Source organism: Microtus ochrogaster, chromosome 10 (genome assembly GCF_000317375.1).
Source record: "Microtus ochrogaster isolate Prairie Vole_2 chromosome 10, MicOch1.0, whole genome shotgun sequence".
Lineage (NCBI taxonomy): Eukaryota > Metazoa > Chordata > Mammalia > Rodentia > Cricetidae > Microtus > Microtus ochrogaster.
Window position 1 is genome coordinate 35,522,875 of NC_022016.1, and position 6,824 is coordinate 35,529,698.

General features: G+C 39.6%; 1 long non-coding RNA gene across 1 annotated transcript in view; it reads right to left on the reverse strand.

Annotated features, from left to right (window-relative positions):
- The window catches only part of LOC113456653, a 17,872-nt gene extending 12,673 nt beyond the window's left edge, over positions 1-5,199 (reverse strand). The window contains exons 1-2 of the long non-coding RNA XR_003377413.1: positions 5,157-5,199; positions 4,608-4,689 (exon numbers count right to left, since the gene is read on the reverse strand). This is a non-coding gene — a long non-coding RNA (uncharacterized LOC113456653). The remainder of the gene's footprint in view (positions 1-4,607; positions 4,690-5,156) is intronic.
- Positions 5,200-6,824: the final 1,625 nt, after the last annotated feature.

The window sequence follows — 6,824 nt, forward strand, 5'->3', positions numbered from 1 at the left end:
ATAATGGTATGTCAGTTATGTTAGGCCTTAGCCAAAGTTGGTTGACTCAACATTGCAAACGAGACTTTGGGTGATTGCCCAGGTAATCAGTTGTCTCTGTCATTTGTTGCACATTTTGGATATCTCTCATTTGTTAAGTAATATTAATTCCCTTCTCAGATCTTTGGCAGAGTTGAAGATTAGATAATTGTAGTTTAGACTCCTTGAGATAGAATGTTTAGCAAAACTTTTGTTATATGTTTCTTGCCCAATATTGTTTGTTATATTTATTATTTGTTATATACAAATATAAATATATATATTGTATATAGTTGTATTTGGTTTAGTTCTGTCTTATTTAGACAAAAAGGGGAGATGTAGGGGAAACTCCGCCCAATGGGGGGTGTGTTGGCTTCGGGCTAATGTTTACATATAAATCTGGTGGCGTGAGCCCTGCTGGTCTCTCTTTTTTGTATCTCCTGCTCATCGCTGGATCCCTGGTGTTGTAAGCTATTCCTTCATTAAAATTTGCTGTTTCATATTAAGCTAGCCTGGTCATTATGCCGCCTACACCAAGAAACAATACCAATGACCTAATTCCAGATACTTAAGTCTGATCATAAATACACAACAGGAACAGGCAAAACAGTCTCTGACAAAAATTAGTACTCCAGGCTGGGGAGTAACCACTGAGCGAGTGAGCCAGAGCCAGAGACCTCTGAGGGTCTGGATGTGAATCTGGGACCTTTAAGGGAGTAGACCTAAGCCAGGACCCCTGTGGGTCAGGGCATAAGTCTAGGACCTCCCAGGAACTAGGCCTGAGCCAGAACCTCTGCCAGTCTGGGCATGAATCTGGGACCTCTGAGGGAGTAGGCAGGAATCAGAGATCTCTGTGGGGCCAGGTGTGAGTCTGGGACCTCAGAGGGAATAGGCCTGAGCCAGGACCTCTTTGGGTCTGGCCATTAGTCTTGGACATCAAAGGGAATAGGCAGGAACCTGGAACCTCTGTGGGTCTGAGTGTGAGTCTGGGACATCTGAGGGAGTAAGCCTGAGCCAGGTCTTCTGTGATTCTGGGCGCACCTGAGCCTGGGAACTCTGAGGCAGTAGACCAAGCCAGAAACCTTTGCAGGACCAACTCCAAGCCAGGGACTTCTGCAGGAGGGGATGCAGACCAGGCTTTACAGAAACAGGTCAAAGCCAGTAACCTAGGCCAATGTAGGCCTGAGACAGCAAACTCCAAGGGAGCAGAGCAAAGCACAGGAATGCTGAGCTATCTCCAGGAACACGGAGTAACCAGAACTGTGACACTGGTTGTACCACGAGGAACAACCATCTGAGCTTTGGATTCACTGGCACCTAGATTATTCAATAGAATCTCAGACAGCCCCAACCACAACTATTAGAGGAAAAGATGAGTAGAAAAGGTAAGAACACACACAACACCACAAAGAGCAACACAATACCAGTAAAACCTAAATACCCTACAACAGAAATACCTGAAAAACCAAATATAGATAAAGCAGAATAAAATGACCTAAAAATTAACTTGAGGAGAATGTTTGAAACAAAGAGGAAATGAGAAATTCCCTCAAAGAAATGGAGGGAAAAAAACAAACAAAAAATTGGAAGACATCAGCAAATCCCTCAACGAAAACCACAAAAAAGAAACCAAACATATGAAAGAAACTATTCAAGACTTGAAAACTGAAATAGAGACAATAAAGAAAACACAAGCTGAGGGAATTATAGAAACAGAAATCATGAGAAAACGACCAGGAACCACAAACACAAGCATGAACAGCAGAATACAAGGGATGGAAGAGGAACTCTAAAGCGCTGAAGATACAATAGAGGAAATAGACTCATCCGTTAAAGAAAACATCAATCTAACAAAAGCTTAACCCAAAATATCCAGGAAATATGGGACACCATGAAAAGGCCAAATCTTAGAATAATAGGTATAGAAGAAGGAGAAGTAGTTCAACTCAAAGGCACAGAAAATTTGTTTAACAAAATTATAAAAGAAAACTTTTTCTGCCTAAAGAAAGATATGCCTATGAAGATACAAGAAGCTTACAGAAGACCAAATAGACTAGATCCAAAAAAAGTCCTCTCACCACATAATAATCAAAACATGAAACATACAGAGTAAAGAAAGAATATTAAGAGCTGCAAAGGTCATCAAAAGAACAAATAATCTAATAAAAAATGGGGTACAGACGTGAACAGAGAACTCTCAACAGAGGAATCTAAAATGGCTGAAAGACGCTTAAGGAAATGTTCAACATCCTTAGCAATTAGAGAAATGCAAACCAAAACAGCTCTGAGATTCCATCTTACACCTGTAAGAATGGCCAAGATCAAAAACACTGATGACAACTTATGCTGGAGAGGTTGTGGGGAACAGGGAACACTTTTGCATTGCTGGTGGGAGTGCAAAATGGTACAGCCCCTTTGGATATCAGTATGGTGATTTCTCAGAATTAGGAAACAACCTTCCTCAAGATCCAGTAATACCACTTTTGGGTATATATCCAAAGGATGCTCAATTGTGCCACAAGGACATGTGCTCAACTATGTTCATAGCAGCTTTGTTTGTCATAACCAGAACCTGGAAAAAACTTAAATGCTCCTTGACCGAAGAATGGATAGGGAAAATGTGGTACATTTACACAATGGAGTACTACACAGCAGAAAAAACTAATGACAGTTTGAATTTTGCAGGAAAATGGATGGAGCTAGAAAATTTGAGTGAGGTAACCCTGGCCCAGAAAGACACTTACCACATGTCCTCACTCATATGTGGTTTTTAAACATAAAGGAAAGAAAACAAGCCTACAAACCACAATCCAGAGAACTTAGACAACAATGAGGACCCTAAGAAAGACATATATAGATCTAATCTACATGGGAAGTAGAAAGTAGAAAAAGAAAAGATCTCCTGAGTAAATTGGGAGCATGGGGATCTTGGGGGAGGGTTGGAGGAGGATGGGGAGAGTCAGGGAGGGGTACAGAGAAAAATGTAGGTTTCAATAAAAATCAATAAAAAATTAGTACTCCAACATTAATGTTCCCCCACAATCATGACTTGAATGACATACAATGATTTCAAAATAGCAGTAATAATCATAATTAGAGGAACTCAAAAAGGATATGAATAAATTTCAGAAGACTGCTTAAACATAATTGAAAGAAATAATTAAAACAGTTCAAGATATGAAAATAAAATTTAATAGAGAATTAGAGAATCTCTAAATAAAAGCCAAAATGAAATAAAATGTGAAATGAAAATTTCAGCAATTCAAATATAAATTCAGCAGAAATCCCCACCAATAGATTGGATCAAGTGGAAGAGACAATACTGAGTCTTTTTAAAATTGTTTTTTATTTTTATTTTTTAAAGTGTGTTGGTATTTTGTCTACATGCACGTCTTTGTGAGGGTGTATGATCCCCTGGAACTGGAGTTACAGACACTTGTGAGCTGTCATGTGGGTGCTGGGAATTGAACCCAGGTCTTTTGGAAGAGCAGCCAGTGCTCTTAACCATTGAGCCATCTCTCTGGCCTGACAATATTGAGTCTTAAAGACAAGGTAGAGGTATTGGAAAAATGTCAAATTCAAAGAAAATTTCAAATCTATAATAAATAAATGCAAGAATGAAACATGTGGGAACTCTGGAATACTAGAAAAAGAATAATTCTAATATCTAGAGAAGAAGAGACCCAGGTCAAAGGCACAGGAAATATTTTCAGTAAATCATAAAAAGATAAACTAAGGAAAAGAGGGGCCTATCAATGTCTAAGACATATTCAGAACACCAGAAAAGAAACTCCCCACATTATATAGCAGTTAAAACAGTAAGTGTAGAGAACAAACGATATTAAAAGATGGAAGAGATTCACATACAAATGCAGGCCTGTCATAATAAGAACTGATTTTTCAATGTAGGCCATGAAATCCAGAAGGGATTAGACCATTGTTACACATATTGGTAAAGACCACAGGCATCAGCCCATAATACTATATTTGGGAAAACTCAACTGTAACCAAAGAAGAAAGTAAAACTTTCTATCCTAAAAACAGATAAAGGAATTTATGATCATTAAGTTAGCTCCATAGAAGATGATGAAGGGAATCCTCAGGTCTGGAGAGGTTTCATATGCCCAAGAAGGCACAAGGAAGAAACAAACAGTTTCAGAAAACTGAATCAAAAGAGGCCAAATGAAACTCCACAAAGCAAGAAAATGACAAGAATACACATTGTTTAATAATAACTCTTAACTCCCCAATAAAGAAAGAGTCACAGACTAACAAATGGATTAGAAAACAGGATTCATCTTTTTTAATAGTCCAAGAAATGCATCTCATTAACAACAATAAACACTACCTTAGGATAAATGGATGAAAATGGTATTCAAATTAAATGGAACTAATAATAAACAAGTGTAGTTCTTCTAATATTTAGAAAAAAATAGACTTTAAACCAAAACCAATCAGCAGGTATAAGGAGGAATACTTCTTACTAATTAAAGGAAAAATCCAACAACAGCAATGTTGTTAGTCAATGTTCCATTGCTGTGAAGAGACATCATGACAATAGTAAGTCACAAAAGAAGAAGCTGGCTTACAGTTTCAGAGGTTTAGTCCATTATCCTCATGGTGGGGAACTTGGAAGCACACAGGCATATAAGGCAGCTGAGAGTTCTGGATCTGAAGAGAGCAGGAAGACAGAGTTACTAGTCCATCCAGGCTTAGGCTTTTTGAAACTCAAAGCCCCCCCCCCATGACACACTTCCTCCAACAAGGCCCCACCTCCGAACCCTTTCATATAGTGCCAGTCTCTGATGACTAAGCATTGAATTTTATAAGGCTATGGGGCCATTCTTATTCAAACCACCACATTCCTCTTTCTGGCCCCCATAAGTTTATGGTTATATTATAATACAAAATGCATTTAGTCCAACTTCAAATGTCCCCATAGTCTATCACAGTCTCAACACTGTTTAAAAGTCCAAAGTTCAAAATCTCTTCTGAGACTCAAGGCAGTCTCTTAACTGTAATCCCCCAGTAAAATCAAAATCAAAAAACAGGTCACATACTTACAACATACAATGGTACAGCATATACATTACTATTAAAAAATAGAGGGAAAGGAGCATAGTGAGGAAATACTGAACCAGAAAAGACAGAAAACCATCTGGGCAAACTTCAAACTCTGCATCTTCATGTCTGATGTCAAAGCACTCTTTGATCTCCAACTTCTTTCAGGTCTGTTAACTGCAGCACACTTCTCTCTCTAGGGCTGCTTCCACACCCAGTCTGCAGCTCCCCTTGTCAGGTATCCCACGGCTCTGGCATCTCCAACATCTTGGGGGTCTCCAACGCAATCCAGGCTCCATCTTCACAGCTTCATGTGCAAAGGCCTCTCTGAGTCTCCATGAAGGGACACCCCTGACATATGCCTGGCCTCAGTGGCCTTCTTTAGTTGCAGAGGGAAATTCCATAACCTCTTTCTTCTATCCTTGACTTTAAAGCCTGTTGCTCTTTCTGCAGGGTTGGAGAGAAAACACGAGACACATGGCGGTCCCACGTGGGTGAATTTTAATGGGGGGGTGACGACAGGTGAGGGATGGGGGTGAAGAGATGAAAGGGAAAGGGGCGAGTTATGGTGTTCCCCGTTTTTATGGGGGGATCCAGGTGCATCTGGGAAAATGTCCTGCGCATGCGTGGCTTTCATTGAATTGGGATTTGTAGTCCTCTACTGCTTCTGGGAATTGTAGATCCTGCGCATGTGCAGCCTTGTCTCCGAAAGGAACAGCAAAGCCAATGTTGTAAAGTTCTGCTTCTTGCTAGGGTTGGAACATGGGCCTCTCTTTCAATTACATGTGCAACAGCCTTCTGTTTCTGATGATTCCCTTCACTGCTTAAGCTTTTCTTTAATTCCTTTTTACAAACTGGAAGCTTAGCTGGGTGGGGTCTTGCTCTGAGGTTACCACTCCTTGTATTCCATTTAGGATCAGGTTTCTCTTTAAACTTTTTATCTCCTTGAGCACAGGACTTAGCTCTATTATACTTTCCAGTGCTTCTTTTCTTCTTAAACTGTCACTTTCTGTTTTTCCTTGATCAGCTTGTTCCTTTTCATTATAGACCTGCAGAAGAATGAACACTAATAAACCACACAAAACAGTCAATATTAGGTTATCTTGAAATCTCCTCTGCTACCACATTAAGTCAAAACTCAATTTAGCCTCAGGCAGATTTTTTTGACAAGGGCAGAAAGCAGCCACATTCTTTGCCAAATTATCACAAGAACTATCTCTAGGTCTCTAGGAGGACACTTTGTAATATTTTCTCCTTTGAAACCTTTTGAGCTGGGCCATCATAATCTACATTGCTCTCAGCACCACTGTCTTCCATGTGGCTTTTTATGCAAGCATTCAACTGCTTTTCTAGTCCAAAGCCCACAGTTTTCATTTCACCAGCAGGTGGCATGGTCAGGCCTGTCATAGCAATATCATGCTTTCTGGTACCAACTTCTGTGTTGGTCAGTGTTCCACTGCTATGAAGACACACCATGACCATGGCAAGTCTTATAAAAAGAAAGACATACCTTACAAATAGCTCAACAGAACACCAAATAGACAAAACTGAAAAATAAAATATCCATAGCATATGATAGTTAAAACACTGAGTATACAGGACAAAGAAAGTTATTGAAAGCTGCAAGAGAAAAATAGCAAGTCACAAATAAAGGAAAACCTATCATAATAGCAAATGATTTCTCAATGGAAACTTAGAAAGCCAGAAGATCCTGGAACAATGCACCCCAAGTGCTAAAGAACCTG